Source organism: Crocodylus siamensis, chromosome 5 (assembly GCF_052110815.1).
Source record: "Crocodylus siamensis isolate JL-2025a chromosome 5, ASM5211081v1, whole genome shotgun sequence".
Lineage (NCBI taxonomy): Eukaryota > Metazoa > Chordata > Crocodylia > Crocodylidae > Crocodylus > Crocodylus siamensis.
In genome coordinates, this window is record NC_143399.1 from 128,056,311 (window position 1) to 128,075,892 (window position 19,582).

The 19,582-nt window shown below is 43.0% G+C and overlaps 1 long non-coding RNA gene across 1 annotated transcript in view; it reads right to left on the reverse strand.

The window, feature by feature from the left end:
• The window catches only part of LOC149864556 (uncharacterized), a 148,000-nt gene extending 141,486 nt beyond the window's left edge, over positions 1–6,514 (reverse strand). Inside the window, exon 1 of the long non-coding RNA XR_016442765.1 lies at positions 5,723–6,514. This is a non-coding gene — a long non-coding RNA (uncharacterized LOC149864556). The remainder of the gene's footprint in view (positions 1–5,722) is intronic.
• Between the last annotated feature and the right edge of the window lie 13,068 nt (positions 6,515–19,582).

Genomic DNA, 19,582 nt, shown 5'->3' on the forward strand with positions numbered 1-19,582 from the left:
TTCAAGATTAAAGGAAAAGAACCAATCCCTAGCCTCTACAGATGTAAAATCTTCCCTTACTAGAGTAACATGAATTGTCATGCTTATTGACTATTAGGGCAGTACCAAGTGTCTATCTGTAATGCTGAATAATAAACAGATATCAGATTGGGGCAAAACCAGATTAGCTCAACAACGGCTAGGAAAAAGCCAATGACAAGTGCTATGTTTCATAGGATATTTAGCTGCTTCTTTTTTAATATGTTTACTTAAATCCTGAATTTCTTCTGAATTATCAGGAATATAAGTACAATATTCTTTACCTATTAAAGCATGGACTTCTCACACAAGTCGGTTTTTCAATGTTATTTGCCTTATTTCTTTTATTTCTGTATTTATTTTATCAAAACTATCAGCAGTAGCATTAGCAATCTTTTCCAGAGATGCTGCAACTTTTTTTACCTCAGACATAGCTAAGCCTGTGCCATAGCTGGGGAACATTATACCCCCAAACCTTTGATTTTCTGTAATTTCATGAACATTGCAAATTCTTCTTTTAGGTAAGTGAGATCTAATAGTAAAGGCAGGAAATGCTGCAGAGACATAGCATGTTCCTCTCTAACCAGAGGGAAGATTTTTATAGGCCTTATCTCCGCACACAAAATAGTGACCAGCTAATGCAGTAAATCCACCTGTATTACAGTGTGGGGACATCATCCATTGCGAATAATAGCCTGAAAATTGACCAGCAGGGGAGTAGTTAGATATCCAGGAGTTATTAGAAATCCAAGCACCATTTATCTTAAATTCTACCTTGCACTTACTGACTCCTACTGCAACACGAGATCCATTACAGGTCCAACAGAACTTTCCAGGGGTGGCATATGCTAATCGTACATAGTCAAACCGGTTGCAACTTGCATTCTGCCAAGTTTCATTTCCATGAAAATCTGAATAGTAAGGGGCTAACATCTGAGTTGCATTCAAGGGTACCGGTATCATGGGTATCTCTCCGGTACAATAGATAGGGACATGACTACATATCCAACAATGAGAGACACTGAAATCTATCCCAATTTGATTACTAAAGACAAGAACACATTTTTATGAAATGATCTTCTTTGTTGGTGCGGAAGCATAGTTTGGTTTACAGAGTTTCTTATAACTGATGAGTCAAGTTCATATAAGATGGCTCAAAAAGAAATACTGAGAACTACCCAAATCACGACTAACCAACTCCACCTCGGGAACTAGGAACTAGGTAGAGGCCTTTTGCCTTTCCCAAAAGGCATAGTGGTGTTGTTGGGGCACATACTCTTCACTCTGTAGTGGCAAATCCTCTTTGCCAGTAGGCGCTTGGCTCACTACTGGTCTTAAGCTCTCCTGCTGGCAGGCGCTAGGCTTGCTACCAGTTTGTGGAGGCTGATTACAAGATTGATATGGAGGAGACTCTGGGTCTAATGGGGCTGATGTTTTCTTACTGTATGAAGCATGGATCCATGTCTGGAGCCCTTGATACTATTGCAGTGTTGGTGGTCACGAGTACCTGGAATGGGCCTTTCCAGCAAGGTTCCAGTGATGACTTTCATTGATGGACTTTTATATGGACCCAGTCACCAGGCAGGATAGAATGGCATGGGTCAACTGGTTCTTTGGGGAGAGTTGCCTGTACCTGTGAATGAAAAGCCTTAACACACTTCATTAGTGCTTTACAATAGTCCAGAATGGTATCATCAAGTGAATGTATATCATAAAAGTGGGAGGCAACAGGTGGCGAGGTGGGGAGCCTCATGGGTCTTCCCATTAGAATTTCATGTGGGCTAAGCTCAGTCTTTCGGTTGGCAGTAGATTTCATACTCATAAGGGCTTTGGGAAATGCATCTGGCCATTTTAAGTGAGTCTCAGCACAAATTTTGGCCAGTTCATTTTTCAGAATGCCATTTTGGTGTTCCACTCGGCCCGAGGCCTGCAGATGGTATGGGCAATGAAAGTTCTGTTGGATCTGCAGGACTTTGCAGACTTCCACCATTATCTGTCCAGTAAGATGAGTTCCTCTATCAGAGTTTAGGGATAAAGGAATACCAAACCTTGGAATAAAGTCTCTGCACAACTTTTTGCTTACAGTGATAATGTCAGCATTTGCACATGGGTAGGTTTCTATCCATCCAGAAAACATACATACACTAACAAGGACATATTCATAAGAACAACATTTCTGCATTTGAATAAAATCTAATTGTAAATTTACAAACGGTCCTCAAGATGAGGGATGTGTTGTCTTCTTTGTTTTTATAGGCTTTAAGGGAGGTAGATGCCAAGAGTAAATTATCAACATATTGCACAAGCACAGAATTTTCTTTAAATATAATATCATCTAGATCTTTTTTCAGAATTTGAGAAAAAAGAGAAAGGGATTCAGTGTAGCCCTGGGGCAATCGTGTCCAAGTATACTGAAGTCCTTGATAGGTAAATGCAAAGAGAAACTGACTATCAGGGTGTATAGGAATAGAGAAAAATGCAGAACACAAGTCAACAACAGTAAAATAACGAGCATTAGGAGGAATACAGGACAAGATAGTAGCTAGATTTGGTACAACAGGACAAGTAGGTAAAACTGCAGAATTTACTGCACGGAGGTCTTGTACAAAGTGAAAGGTATTCTTTTCGGGGTTTTTTTACAGGAAGAATAGGTGTATTACAAGGGCTCTTAGTCGGGACAATGATACCTTGCTTTAAAAGGGCAGTTATAACAGGGCATATCCCTTCTTCAGCTTCTGGACATAAAGGGTATTGAGCAACTTTGGGTAAAGGCTTAGCTGGGTTTAATCTAATTTTTACAGGCTGGGCAGTACAGATTTGTCCTACTTCATTAGCATGCTGAGACCAAAGAAACAGAGGGACAGCTTTTATGATTTCTTCTTGCAACACAGAAACATCAGGGAACTCAGGCTCAGGAGGTGAGCTAGCTAAGGCAGCAAGTACAGCCATTTCATTACTACAGGGGACATCCAAATAAACACCATTAGGAGAGCAATAGATAGTACAGCCAAGATTACAAAGCAAATCTCTGCCTAACAAATTAACAGGAGAACAAGGACTAAGGAGAAAGGCATGCTGATCAGAAACAGGACCAAGAGAAACATGTAATAGTTGGGAAACAGGATGAGGAACTATTTGATTTGAAATTCCTACAACATTTACAACAGCAGAGGAGAGGGGAATTGTGGAAAATTCTTCAGCTTGAAGAGTAGAGTGGCTTGCACCAGTGTCTACTAAACATTTTGTAGAGATGCCATTTATCACACAGGAAACGAAGGGATCATCTTGATTAAGTGGGAGAAGCGGGGCTGTGTTGATGTTACTATTCCTCAGGCTGGCCTAATAGGAGGCTCCCTGATTCAGGACAGAGAACTGAGTGAGAGGAGGCAGTGGCGGGTCAAACGTCATCCCCGGCTGGCCAGGCCGATGAGGACATTGAGCCTTCCAGTGTCCTGGTTGGCCACAATAACGACAACTGTCATTATTTTGGGACTGAAATCCTCCTCATCTCATCCCACGACCACACCCCCTGCTCCTGAACTGTCCTTGATGGAAACCTTGGCTTCCGTCCCTGCCTAAAGTCTGTAATTGTAATGACATTAGCTTAGTTTCCATAGATTCCTTTTTCTTTTCCTGGCAGGTTGTACAATGATTTGCAATAGTGACTAGTTCTGCAAGTGGCTTAGTCTGCCAACCTACAGCAATTGTGCACAACTGTTCCTGGACTTTAGAAAGAAGTCCGTGGACAAAAGAGGAAGCAACTGCTTCTGGGGCAGTTTCAGCTGCGTTTTCAATACCAGAATGTCTTTCAAATCGTAGTTTCAAGTGGTCCATGTAGTCTGCTGAGGATTCTCCTTTATTTTGTTTACAGTTATGCATTTTGGCCCAGTCAGTTTTCCTGGGGCAAATTTTAAGCACAGCCTCAAGGAGGCATCCTCAGGCATCTGCTAAGTTATCTCCTATTCCGGGGTCTTGAGTAACCTGTGCGATGAGGTGGTTGCGGACATCAGAGGGCAGAACACTTTTCATTAATTGGTTCAAATCTGCCCACGCTGGATCATAACAATGGATTACAGTTTCCAATTCATCTGTAAATTTCTGGGGTTCCTCCCTGATGTTGGGAAATTGTCTAACAAGGTTTAGGAGATCTCCTGGGGTCCAGCAGGCATGGACTGTGATTGTAGTTTCCCCATTTGTACCTTGCCCTGGAAGCTGGTGTAAAGGCATAAGATGAGACTTTTTAGATTTTAAAGAAGGGGCTGGACCATACTGGATACCAGACCTTAAACAAGAGGAGGGGGTTGAGATTTCAGGAGACAGACGCCTTGCCTCCAGTGGACATGGGCATGCCCTGGGGGCAGATGACTGTTGTTGAGTGATAGTTTCTTGGTGAGGTGGGCTAATCCTGCTGGAAGAGTCTATTTGGTTACTTTGGACTTAGTCAGATTCCAATTGTGCCTGGGACTGATATGGGGGTGGCACATTAAAAAAATCAATTATATCTTCTGCAGATTCATTTTCAGTTATTTGTGGATAAAGTTGTTTTGGTGCTGATGGTATGTTGATGTGGAGCCCCGTTTTGGTGCACTTTTCTGTTTAATTCCATTATCTGAGATTTCAGTTTCTCTTGGGAGTCCTTAAGACTCCAAACTTGAGATTCTTGACATCTTTTGAAAGCTTCTTCATACCAATCAAAAAATGTGTCCCACTGAGTCTGTGGTATATTGCTACCTCTTAACTCAAGGTCTCTGTGGAGATGAACAATTTTACTTAAATCAAATGTTCCCTCCAGGGGAAACTGCCGGCTAAAATCATTTCTGGTATACCAATTCCATTTGTCTAGAAACACAACTTTTATAGCCATAGTGTGTGTACATGTACAATGCTGGAGTCCCTTTTGGCAGAGCCGGTATGTCTTTAGACTCTCTGCTCCCCATATCTTTAAATTCAATTCACACAGGTCTTTCATACAATAATGGCTTATTCAGGGTGTTCGGTCATGTTGTGAGATTTGCTAGCAGCACAGAGATGCTGTGGCTAATGTTCAAAGACAAAACTCCATGGCGATAACGGCACACAATGCAGTTACCCATGGTTAGACGTGGCTCAGTTATGAGGGTGGGGAAAGGGTAAACCTGTCCACTGGGTCACAAGGTTCCAGTTGGGCCCCCTTGCATTCAAAACTGCCCTTCCAGACAACCTTGGGGCAACTGAACCCAACCTTAGTCTCAGACCTGGTCAGTGGCTCATATTTCTCAATTCATACTCTCAATTCACACAAGGGAATTCCTGTGTTGAGGCATGAGGTTCAAGAGCATCTCTTTAGTCTCAGTCTTGGTCAACACTTATCATAGAAAGCACTCAAAGAGTTTCCATCTTGGAACCTTGTTTTCGAAGAGCACACAGAACAGATCTGTTGCCTTTGGAGAGGCTGCACAAGGTTTCCACTCCTGGCCTCAGAGAGACCTCATAGTTCTTTACAGAACTTAACTCAATTCACATGGGGAAATACTTTCATTGACAACAGCAACAAAGAGTCTTTAACCTTAACTCTTTCTACTTACAGTTACTACTTACACAGTGGGTCTGACAGTTCTGGCAGAAAAAAAGTTTGGATAGGGTGAGACTCAAGCAGTGAAACAGGAAGACACAGAGACAGCATCTCACTGAAAAGCCCCAGTAGAGATTTCAAAAGGTCTCTTACCTTGGTTTGGTGCTACGGCTTCAGTGAAGAGATGTCTGTGTCCCAACTGATCACTCCAGGCATCTCTATCCGAGTCACAGCACCAAATTGTGGAAGAAATCAAACTTCACGTTGTGGTTGAATCAGAACTGACAGAGCCAGCTTTTCTTTATTTAGTTAGGGCTGTACTGTGATCACAGGGTGAATTCCATACAGCAAGGGGAATCACCCACTTGTCCGTTTCAAAGGATTTCTCAAACTCTGTAAGTTTACAAGCATATTTATACTTAAGACAGAGAAAGAGAAAAAAAATACGACCTTGGAAAAAAAAAACAACAGTAAATCACATACAGACAGTTTACTTAAAGAAAACAACCATGCACAGGGTAATATATCAAGACAAAACAAGGCATGCAGAATTCCTCATCTCAGAACATGTAACTGAAATAAGCAGTATTAGCACTTCTGGTCTCTGTCTGTTTTCCTAGTCAAGCAGCCAGGAGCCTGACCAAATCCACTACACAGCAGTTACTATCCATCTATACACTCTTAGCCCATGATAAATACAAGATAGACTGTCTCACCTTCACCTCATACTTACCATGGAGTAATAACATGCATTTGGCCATTGCAGAGGAGCTGCTAATGTGCTACAGTATTGCAACCTATATTATTAGACTTGTGGAAGGATAATATCCTGGAAAAAATTCTTACTTGGATGTCAGGTGGTTTGAATTCTTTTCCACTGAAAATCCTTGTAGTAAACATGAATCCTTGTAATAAGCAGGAGTACTAGAATCGAAGCCAAAACTATTCAAAGTTATTATCCCCACTCTCTACAAAGATATTTGATGAACTGCAACAGTTCTGGAAAGTATTCTGCTTTTTCTTTCAGAAAATGATTGATGTTTTTGTTTCCAGAAATAAAGAATGAAATGATGTGGTGAAGAAAAGTTTAAAAGAAAAGGTCTTGGTTTTGTTTACATATTTAAACATTTGGATACTAAGGATCTTCAAGATCCCAGCCTCCCCTTCTAAATATTCTCTGTAGGATTTTAATATTTTTATAATGTTCAGCAAGGCAAATGAAGAAGAGCTTTGAAAGCATATTTCAGATATAGATTGACAGCTTGTCTCAAACAACAGGTTTGAATTTTGAAATGGAGAATGGTCTTTTAATACTATACAAAGTCTACTCATTGATACAGTTCAGCTGGATATGTGGGAGCCGTAGAAGTAACTTGCAATGTATTTTAACAGATATTTTTGTCATCTCTTTGAGACTGCCTTATTGGAGAGAGGAGTTTTTAAATACATTTTTACTGAGTAATTTAAGGTATTTGAAAATTTCAGCTGGAAATGCTGACTGGAAATGCTATGCTTTTATTGCAGTAGTGACGACTGAAAAAAGCAGGTGGGCCACTTTATAGGAGAATTTGCAGGAGACAGGAGGGAACTACTCTGGATTTTCTGAATGTTTCAGAGGGCCTGCTTTATCATGGCATGCCTGTATGAAACAAGAGGACAGCAGTGATATCATCCTCATTCCTACCTGACCTACAGACAATGCTATCCTATCAAACTCCATGACAGCAACCTTCTAATTGAAAGATTCACTGAACTGAAGTCAATGCTAAACAACTACAGGAACCATTCTGGTGAATCCCCCTGAAGACTCCAGCTGCTGCTGGCTTTATTCATCAAAGCATACTGTCATGTGCACTACCACCTTGCTAATGCAAAGCATTTGGAAAAGTAAGCCAGACTCTAAAACTATAAGACTGTTAGAAAAGACAGACAGACAGATAGATTCCTACAATTTTTTCAAAATCTTAAAAATTCTTGTGGTCTGGGAAAGCCCCATGTAACCCTATGCCAAATACTTCAAGATTCATGATAAAGCTTAGACCAGCAGCCTGGGAAATAGATAATGAGATCAGTAGGACTACTCAATTTTAAAGTTTAAAGCGCTTCACTAGATGTTGTTCTCTTCTCCAGCTTAGAGAAACTGGCATAGATTAGATTGATTCTTGCCTGAGGCTTTTTGACTGTCTGTACTTAGCCTAAATGATGACATTGTATAGAATATAAGACAAAGTAGAATGTGGCCCAAGTCCCCTTACAACAGATGACCTGGGAGAATTATTCCAAATTATTACTTCATGCCTAGCTTTAAACAACTAAAATGACCATCAAAACTAGTCTAACCCTGTAAGGAAACAGAAGTTCAGTGCCAATTGACCAGCTTCAGAATGATAGAACCTGGTTTAAGATAGACCTGGATGGATGTAGTATCAGATTTAATCAGTTTAGTTTAGTAGTGTATAATACTTCTATTCCAGTTCCCCTCCTGACTCAAGATAAGTCTCAGTCCCCCAGCATCCCAGGATGCTTTGTGGCTCCCTGCTAACTCCCCATTGCAGGGCAGGCATGTTAACTTCCACCAATGCTCCTCTTCTCTGGCAGGGTCGAGCCAGACCCACCCTGGGCAGTAACAGATCTGAGTATTGGCAACATGTAGGGCGTGTACATGGATGCATATGAACCCCCTGAGATCAGGCATGCAGTCCCTGGAAGCGCCAGCTGTGAAACTGGAAGTGCACTTCTGGTTTCGCCATTGGCTCAGCAATAAGCCTCTGGGGGACACAACCCCCACTGTTGGTAATCTGGTGCCTCCGCCAGACTTGGGAGGCACCAGTCACCAATGGATGTGAGGCAGTAAAGCTGCTGCTCCCCAGCCTGAATCCTGCCTGCACCTATCAGCCTGACAAGGCAGCAGAAGGGAGGGGAGGGAATGGAAACCCCACCCATGTCTGCCCAGTTTGTGGGGGGGGGAGGGAGGGAGAGCACACTGTGAGGGCTTTTCCTTGCACTGGGCCCAGGCTTTTCATGAGCTGAGGTCTGCCTGATTGCTTGTTAAGGGAGAAGCCCCGCCTGTTGCTCTCTCCCACATCATTGGGAAAGAAGCCCTACCCGTTGGTTTCTCTCCCTCCCCTCTGTACCCTACCATGCTGGGCTGCCTGCTTAAAGGCTGGTGGGAAAGGGAAGCCCAGCGTTCTCTTCTCCCCCTGCCCCCATCCACAATGGGGCTGCCTGCTTGCTGGCCAGGGTAGGGTAGGGGAAAGCATCATGGGGGAAGCCCTGCGTGTGGTCTCTTCCCTCCCTACATGCTGGGGCTGCCTGCTCACTGGCCATGGGCTGGGCAGGGGGTAGTGCCATGGGGGGAAGTTGGAGTCAAGAGCCACGGTTGGCACAGTGGAGGGTCCAGGCATTGGGGGATGTGCCTGACAGCCAAATTAGGGATGCTCAGCTGCACTCAACAATGGCCAGCAGATTGGCAGGCATTCAAAAGCATCCCCTGCCTTCTGGCCTCAGGCAGCGCAGGCATCTGCCTGCTTTCCCCAGGCAAAGAGCGAATGTGAATGTGCATTCTGTTTGCTAATAGTTCAATCTACACAATCTAGAGGAACCTGCATAGATTGAATCGATTCCACCTCTGGCTTTTTGACTGTCTGTACTTAGCCTAAAAGATAAAATTGTACAGGATAAAAGACAAAGCAGAATATGACCTGAGTCCTCTTACAGCAGTTGACACAGGAAAAGCAATAACACATATTAAAACTTAGGGTCAGATATTGCAAATTATTATGGCTATGGTCCATACATCCCAGGATTTCTATGCTATTACTCACAAAAGTAAAGCATGTGCAAAAAATAATAGCAAGATCTTCTCTTAGAAAGCAGTCAGCTTATAAATAGCAGAAATGACAACAGGATCATATCCAAGGAAAAAAATATTCGTGGCTGATACATAAAAGCTCTAATTTGTAGATTTTATTACAAAAACCCTCAGGAAATGAAACAAGAAGTTCTATGTCATCAGTTTGCATTGTTAACTTTTCATTAAAAGAAGCTATTTGAAATATTACTGTTATTATTTTGATTGTTTCTCCGCACCTCATCCTGTGAATTGGGGATCTATTTAATCTTAGTTTAAATTGTTTCTGGATGATGCTACCCTGACAATACTTTCTGAGTTTTTAATTAAGACAAGTCATTGTAAATATGTCATACCTCCACCCACAGCTCCTAAACAATACAGATATTTTAGGGGTGAAATCTTGAAGACAATAGTCAAATTCCTATTAATTTGAATAGGGTCATTTTTTTACCCTTGGCATTCATACAATACTAATGATAAGTGTGACAGGTCCATGCCTGACACAGCTGCCAAGGGACCGTGGGCATGCCCTGCTCACCTGGTCATAACATACCTTACCTTTCTGGCCCACCATAACTTTGTTTTTTCTTCCAGGTGAACATTCACTTGCAGGGAGGTGATATCAGCAGTTCTCTGGTGGCCTTTGTGCAATTGGGTTGATGTAGCTTCCGTACCGCTCCTCCTTCCCTACAACCCACCCGTTTCCACTCAGGTGTTACTGCTGGACCCTGGTGACAAATTGGGTGCCTATATGATCCCTTCTTTTTAGGTGCATGGTGAGGATCAGATCTACATGCACTGTGCCTGTCCCTCTGTCTCACGAATTACAACAAAACAGGTAACTAAACACAAATAGCTCATGCTTGTTGACTGGGCAGGGCTGTAATGCCTTAGCATGCTGAGCTACCCCCTTCCTGAGGTGTTTCATTTAGTCCTGTGTGCCCAGGGCACCACTTCTGACCCTCTGAGTCGGGCTCCCTATACCTACTGGCTGGTTCCCCCTGTTGTGCAGGCTCTTCCCACTAGTGTTTCTGGAAGAGCATGGTGCAGCCCCTAACTAGCCCACTCCAAGTCTGCATGGGGTTTTCTCTCTGCCTGGCTATTTGCTGGGGCACTTCTGGCCTGTAGGCTTTCCCACCAGTCCCACTCCATCGAAGAGCTGCCTCACCACAGCTCCTCTGGGCAACCTCCTATCCAGCTCCTCCAAGCTGCCCTTTCCCTTCCCCATCTGACCTGCATTGCCCAACACATGGTCTTGGGTAAAGACCAAGTTCCCACAGTGTCCAGTTCAGGGTAATGCCTGGCTCCAAAGGTGGAGAAGATACAAGGCTCTGTTCCAGGAACTCCAGCAGCAGGGGAGATGTGTTCTGCTTCTGGAGTTCCAGCATGCCCCCAGCCCTTTTTCACTGGCCTGTTTTTAAGCCCATTTCTTTCAGGCTTCAGGTCAATTGGTGTTTCCCTTCCAGCCTGCATAGCTCTGGTTGGCCAGATTACAGCCCTTCCACCTAGGCCCTGGCTGATTCAGAACACGTGGGTGCACAGCCCCTCTAATGAAGACATGGGCTTTCCCTCTTTTCTGGGCCCATATCAACCACCTGTGGTTTGGGGAGTCAGTGGCTTGAGAGTGGACCTGTCACAATAAGGAATAGAGGAATAACTATCCATTGATTCACCTGATTTGTTATTATACTTCTGACAATGACCACTACCTGATGTTTCGAAGTAAGGAGGAAAAAATCCTCACAATTCAACAAGTTAAATTTCTCTGTAACTTCCTCATTTCTGTAGCAGACTAGCTTATCTCTTTAAGTACAAACTAATCATTGCAAGATTTTTGGCCTAACTTCCAAATGTAATGGCTATAACTCAAAGACTTATGTGGGGAAAAAACTCTAATTTCAATTTATGGTATGCTGGATGCACCATGCAGACAGAAAACTGGGGTTTTCCTCCCTGTAGAGTATACTAAGGGCATGAAATAGCAATTCAAAATATTCCTAAAAACTCACAGGAAATCCTGCAGATCTCAGAGCAACTGCAAAGGGGTGGAATAGATGACAAGCACTACAACTCCCTACCCTTTGGGTGCTCCTCCCTGTCACACTCCCAATCTCTCCTGGCAGAAAATCTTCTGCCATTGTTGCTCTTATTTCCTGTTACTGCATCCTCTCTTCCCTATCTACAATCAAATGGAATGAATCTGGAATGAATCAGTAGTACTAATTTCCTCATTAGGTACCTGAAGAATAACCACACTTTCTTTTACCCATTCATCTATGCTATCTTCCCCAGTGGGGGCCAATTCTTTTTGGAAAGCACATCTTTTCCCACCTGAGTGCCACTCTGATCCCGTTCCTCTGTCTGATCTGCCACCTTGCTTTCTGCTCCACGGCCAATTTGCCATTGTGCTGCCCCTTCCCTGATCTGCTGCAGGCCACACACGCAGGCTGCTGATGCCACAAGTTGGCCACCTCTGGACTAAACCAAGGGAGAGGAGGCTTTCCCCATTCTCTTTTGTGAACAAACCTGTCCTCATTACCCAGTCATTATCCAGGGCTTGTTTGTGATTAGTTTTGAGCAGACATGCAAAAGGAAAGTGAAAATAAACTAGATCCCCTCTGTTATAGCAAATATGGCCCCCGCATGGGGAGTAATCAATATCCAGACTTTCTACTATTAGAAGGTGAAGCCTGTTCAAAGGTAACACCACTGATGTCGGACCACTACATTTATGTAGATCAGCTAGGCATCACCGTGATACTACCCCATGTTGATGGAGTGGCAAGTTTTTTCAGTGATGAATTGTAGTCCACTACAGCTGAAGTATAGGTATGCCAGTATAGGTAGTAACATTTGAATAGACTTCTAAAAAAAAAAGAGGAAACAGGTAAAACTAGAGGTAAATACAGAAGCAAATATAGGACATCACTATAACCAATTCAAGCCCATTGTGCCCCTTTGTCCCCATGTAGTGGCTAGACCATCAGTATATGAATATACTGCTACCGCCTCCCAACAAATGGAGATTATCCTTTTGCTCAAGTAGGAGGTGCAGAAATCTTAGGTTCAGTTTCCCAGACAATATGTCCAAGGGCATCTTTACAATAGCACATCGTATATAGCCTCCACCTCTCAATGTCCAGGACCAAGTCCCTTGGTCATGCAGTGCTTCACAAGTGAAGGAAGCTCTTTCTTGCTCGCTTTTTGAACATGGCAGTGGTAGGAAAAGTATCAATTGTCTCTACTTGTCTTCCATTAGGAAGGAACATTTAAAGAACTTATTGCATCTAACGCCAATTTCCCTTTCTATGTGGAATCACTTTGGCTGCTTACATCATATGCTACATTTAGAATATCTCCTCTGTTACTATGGTAACAGTTTCTGCTTAAGTATAGGTGAGAATGTAAGTTAATTTTAAATGAACTGAACAGAAAGGGGGAAAATCTCACAAAGCTTCTAAAACCACATAGATCTATCTATCTAATCAATTTTGTAAGTAAACTTCTAAAGCCAATTTAGCACCCTGGAGTCATGTCTTCTTCGTAATAAAAAGCTGTTCTGTTCCTGTTTCTTTAAACTTTCATTGCTAGCTGTGGCAGCCATCCTGGGAAGCCTTGATGTATTTTTCTTTTCAACATTTTCCACATACATGTTATACACTGCTGATGTGCTGATGAATACGCTGCATGGGATCCTGTTATAAGGAAGGAATAATTTCTGTGACCAGCACACCCATCTGGATGCCCAGAAAGGGTCCACAGAGATGGTGAAACAAAGGAGATCTTGGGAGCTTCTGCTGATGTTGTTTGGTACTATAAGTGGCCAATGCGCCATCCTTCAAATCATGGGCCAAATTCTACCTTTGATTACACCCATAAAGCCCTGTTCCTATATTTTTGATAGAGCATATTAAGCTATAAAAAGGGCAATAAATCATAAACACATTCTCTTATAGTATAATGACACAAAGAAGAAACCTTCGTGTATTCAAATGGTTGATTAGTGGAAATACTTGCATAAGGATGGCAGGATGGGACCGTCTTACTTTTATTTAACCCAATCAGAGGAAATTTTCTTTACACAGATCCTATAATTGGCACCTATCACCATTACGTGGGAGTGTCTAGTCTATTAAATAAATATCAGCTTAACTGTAGGAATTACAGAACACTTCACCTGGTCATTTAATTCCTGTAATACATCCTCTAAATCAGTTAGATTCCATATTATATATAACTCAAGAGCTGGCAACTTCAGAAAAAAGTAAAGGGTGGTTTATACAAATACATTTATGACATCAGTAGCAATTGCATTTGGAGACATGATGTATCATTAGTGACCTTTAGTAAAGCTGTGGAGGATGATCATTGTGTTCTAAAAGCTGACTAACAAGGAGACGTTATTTAGATTTTTGTAGTAATCAGTTGCTTGGTTACCAGCTTTTGTAAATCTTTTGTCAGCACTGATAGAACAGAACAGAAGAAGAAAAAAAAACCACTTGTTTCTCCCCACCCCCTCCACCCTTTTGCCTGAAAATGACACTTATATAAACAGAAGTAAGAGATCTGCCTCCTTTCAGCATAGTCATGGCAAGGCATTTACTAAGGAATAAGACATGGAAGAGCAAAACAAAGCCGCATTGTGAATTAATCAGTAATGCTACATTTTATTAAGGTTTTTATTTTTTTAATTGCTCTGATTTTCAAATCTGCTGCTCATTTTTTGATCTTTCCTATTTTTTTTCTCTGTGACACTGTTTCCTCTGTGAGTCATCTCCTAGATTTTTCTCAGTGGCAATATCAAAAGTATTGATTCTATAGCATATTATGAAGGAGCTGTGCAATATCCTAGGCAGCTGTGGAAATTCTTGTGATTTTTCACCCAGTTTGATCAGCTGCATTTGGAGAATGAATCTATGTTCTAGTTTATGATGGTGATGAAATCTTCCACTGAAAAGAAGCATATAGTAAGGCTAATTAATTGTAGTATCATGTGGTTGAAAAGCCAATCATAGTTAAAACCGTATGATAAGAAAGTAAATGGTTCCTGACATAGGGTGCCTTACATGAGCATGAAGGCTGCTCCAATGCGCTGTAATTACAACATATCAGAGCAGACTCAGTTAATCAAGTTTGTTCGAGTGTGGTAATTATCACACTGTAGGCAGCCTCCATGTCTCATGCACCAGTGTCCCCATGTTTCAAAACCATGGTGGGGGCGCTTAACTAAAGCTCATCAAATGAGCTTTAGTTCAAGCACTCCCACCACCATTTTTGAATCAAGGGGATGCTAATATATGAAACACTGTGGTGCTTTAATTAGAGTGGTTCTTGGTGCTGCTCTAATTAAAACACGCCCCCCCCCCCAGAACACATGCAAAAGTGCCCATAGTGACCATTTTGCTGATTTTTCCTCAAATCCATCTGGATTACTTAGAACTGGAAGGGGTATCTTCACATGAATCAACCTATGCTTGAGCATGTGTTACTACTAGCCTGGACTTAGGTTGAATAATTTGCTAAATGTACCACAGATATATTAATTGTATTTATATGATGCAACATTTTTGCTAGGAGCTTTATAGAACTAGACTAGTAGGAGGAAAGTGTTCCTACATCACAGAGTTTATAATCTAAGCAGACCACATACAGATGAAAAATGGAAAGCATCCAAAAAGAAATAGCTCTTCATGCGAATGGTATATTGTGAAAGAGATTTTAAAGGAGGGAAGAAACACATTCAGAAGCTCAGGTCAAGAAGGGATTCTGAGAACAAGGGGCTATATAAAGAAAAAAAAAAAAGAGTAATGGAAGTAAATGCCCACGGATTCGGAAACAGGGTCCTCCCAGGAATTATGTTAGAGGGGAAAGTTTGTGCTCTGTTTCCCAAAATATTTCTTTCCACTGATGGTACATGCCATCCCAGCTCTCCTCCTTGAGGAACACTCCTCTGGGTGTGATGAAAGATCATGTGATTTTTTGCAGCAGAGAATTCTTTCTGTTTAACCAATAAATACAAAGAACTTTGTTCCTTCTGATACATGTGTGTTGGGAAAGAATGATCTAGACTGGATTCCATTTCCGCCACAAAGTAAGACCTGAAAGAGACTTTTTCATTAGTTGGTGGATGTGCCTACATGAGACACTACATCGCCATAGCAATGCGCTATGGTGACACAGCATCGGCAGGCACAAACCATGATGCTGCAGCTACATCGCCGTAGCAATACACTCCCTTGCTATAGCACATTGCTACAGCAACATAGTGGTTAAAAATAACCGTACGCCACTGGCACAGTGCAGTATGGGCTGTTACTGTGCCATCATTTAGTACTTCCAAAAGAAAGGACTTTATAGTGCAGTAACAATGGTGCCATAGAGGCATATGTAGACACACCCATTGTTTACTATTATGTACACTTTATTCACCCAAAATCTTGCAATAAAGACAGGGAAAGGGCCACTTCTCTGCCTCTTTTGGAAGATGACTGTGCTCATCTACACAAGCTGAATACAGTCAAACTCACTTGCTTTCTTTGGTTTATATTATTAAAAACTAGCGAACTGCCCATCAAGAATCCTCCCCCCCAGCACAGTCACCATCTCTCAGGAGTGGGGGGAGGGAAGCTTTCCCCTCCATCCCCCTCTGCCACCACCCCATGCTACCACCACCTCCAGCACCACTGGTCTGGCCGCCCCCCCAGGCCCTACTCCTCAGAGGCAGTGAAGCGCTGTCACGCTGGCATGGATGGAGAAGGGTTGCTGGCTCCACCCCCTTTGTCCCCGCCATGTGGCGGCACTCCACACCTAGGAAGACCAGGACCTGGGAAGATGTGAGGCCTGCAGTGCTGGCCTCGCCCCCTGCTCTGTCCCGGGTCCGCTGCCTCTGAGGAGTGGGGGGATGCCAGTGGTGCTGGCCTCACCCCCTTGCTCCATCCCCTCCATTTCCACCGCCCACAGGGAGTAAGGCTGGGGGGCAAGGGAGGCAAGGCCAGCAGCGCTGGCCTCATCCCCCTGCTCCATCCCATCATTATGGCGGCAATCCGCTGCACTGTCGCTGCCACTTCCTGTCCATAACACTCTTGGAAAACTCTGATTGTTTTTTTCAGTAACCAATGAAAGCATTCCAAGAGCATTATGGACAGACAGACGGACTAAGCCCTTTATTATATTAGAAATCATGTAACAACATAAATCTAAATTGGCTTTCACCCCAAATCTGACTGATCCAAGGGGATAAATTAATCTATCTATGGTTCACATTTGGTAGGGAATTGAAGCAATATGAAGAATGAGTCATAAGAATTGCATAAGCCCTGTCTCTTTAAAAGCAGCATGAGCTTGACTCAATCTAACATCACCAGCCAGGACAATTAACATAGATAAGTCTGGCAGCTAGGAAACAATAAAAGGTAAATGCTCACTTGGACGGATGAATATCTGGTATAAATAAATCCAAATTTGGAAGAGAAAAAATGGGAGTAGATAGTGTTTGTAAAAAACAACAGATACAGTCCTGATTGAATTTGGAAAGCAGACAACAGATGTGCAGTGAAAAACTCATGGAAGTATCATTTTAAGGAGAATTTTTCTAGTATGATAGATAAAATCAGGAGCAGGCAAAAGAAACTTTATCAGGGCTTCAGCTCAGGTATAGGAAAAAGGATGAGACAAGAAGTTAAGGTTGCTCTTCTGACAGAGTGGGAAAAGAAGGTATAATCCTGATAGGGGAAAAAGAAGGTATAATCTGGCAACATATGGTTTTGTTTTATTTACTGTAACGGAACCTAAGGTGAAGTGTTGGCTGAGTGCTAGCACAGAGATGCTCTTGAGGCTCTCAGGTGGATTTTCTGTCCTGATCTGTCTTTGACCTGCTCTAGTCTGTGCTGAGGCTAGGGCTTGGGTAAAGCTCATTTTAAAAAAATGTCCTAAATGATGGAGATCATTTGTTTCAATCCTGAATCTGGATGCAAAGCTGGTATTTAATGAGACTGTTTACAGGTCATGGATAGAAAAGTTTGGAAAAAAAAATGTTAGGAAATGTTGAAGCATAGGTGTTTAATGATACATAGCCGAGAGAGACCACAGTTATTAACAAGTAGTTTTTGTGTCCTAAGTGGTGGTGGTAGTAGCAGAGGCCACCAATCTTACAGCCCCTTTAAATCAGCACCCTGGCTGATGCCCCACATGCCCAACCCTAGTTATATTACTGAACCATACCATGCCACAGGAAGTGTCCTCTGGGCAGGAATCTGGGCCAATAGGGCATTATGGGAGCATCTAGGACCAGGAATTACAAGTCCCATGGAGCACCATAGTGCTTATGTAGATGCAGAGATGAAATCATTTAGATTTTCCCCATTGAAAAATTCCACCAACATCAATCTCTTTTCCATTTTTGTCACAAATCCATTTCCCAATGGGTGAACACTATACTTGAATTTTTTTGATCATCCAATCTGAAAGCCCACTTCCCTGACAGCCCCCCATGGTGCTCAGCAGAAGCTTAACACTGCAGGAAACTCTCTCATAATTGACTTGCTCAAGTTCATACAGGAAGTCTGTGTCAAAGTAGAGATTCAACTCAATTTTTTTTCCCTATTATTCTGATCTGATCTCTTTCTAAATCTAATATACTGCATTTTTTTTATTTAGACCATTTTACTCATTGCTGTCTTGTTTAGAAACTATATCTAGTCCCAAAGAGGTACAACCACCTTCAACATCTAGGAAGAGGCTGTAAAGGAAAACTGTCTGAGGAGTGCCTTATTAGTGATACTGTCAGTATGTCTATGCAGCACTGTGTAGATGCCCAAGCTACCGCTAAATGAACTAGGCTTGGTATCAAAAATAGTATAGCTGTGTTACTGTGGGTTGCTATGCACTGGAGTTTTCCTGATTATCAGGGTGCTTCTTTCTTTCTCAGCATGATAAATTAGCATGCACGGGCCTGCTTGCTAAGGTGCCCATACGGCTTCTGATACCCAATATAGCAGGTTCAGGGCTAGCTTAAGTGTCTCTGCATTGCACTGTGCTCTCCCTTGCACTGAACTGGCATCTCTGGCTCCATCACGTCAGGCTTTTATCCCATTATTTTTTAGCTTGAGGGCTCCAACATGCAGAAAAAGGGTTTGTTTGTTTTCTGGACCCTGGCAGTCCTTTTCCTCATGACTTCCCTCCATTGGCAGGATTTATGTAACCACAGGGTGGGCAAAATGGTGGATCCGGCTGGCAGCTCTGCTCCCATTTCTGAGCAGCCTCTGCCTGCATCGCTCAGGCAGGCCTCCACGGAGACCACGGGAGTGGTAGGGCCACAACAGCACAGCGGCTGAGGTATCCATACGGGCCAGCCCAAGCAGGGCATACAGCTGGATGAAGAGCTGCTCCGGGGCTGGGACCCTCTGGGGGTGACAGCACGGGCTGGAGCAGCGGATTGTGGCTCTGCCCCAGCCCTGGCGTGTGTTGTCAACTGCTGCAAGATCCTGGCCCCATTGCGAGACCAGCTCCCCAGCCAGCCACACACCCTACCAGTGCCCCTTGGACCAGTCTCCATATAGACACTGGCCCCAGGCTGTCATGGCCATCACTCCTAGGGTCTCCAGGGAAATTGGCTGAAGCGATGTAGGCAGAGGCTGCTGGGAAATGGAGTCTGCCACAGGCCCAGCCTGGCCCACCTGGATTTTGCCTGCCCCTGGTATAACCCATCATTACCTGTCACTGAGCAGTTTCCTCTTCAGCATCCTCTGGGTTCCTACCTTCCGTATTCCTATTCCTTTACTGTATCTACTTGTTTCAAGATGTGATGGTTTTATGAACTCCTTACTTATTTGAGCCCCTCTGACTTGAAACAATCACTTACATGTTCTGGAAAAGCAGGAGAGGAAATGAACCACAGTTTTCCAAATAGAGAGAAGACAAAAGATTTTAAGGGTTTTCTCTCTGTTATGGCCTACTGACATTGGAACCGTGGATGGAGAATCAGGGAAGGAGCTCCAGCTGGTGAAAATAACATTTTCTAGCCATCAGTGAGTCAGATGCCACATATATTATATGTGGATAGTGCTTAGAGCAAGATACTAGATGTTCAGAAAGATTAAGAGGCTGTGTGCCCAGATGTGATATTAGGAGATTTCTCATATCAATAAAGCTCGTCCTTGCTT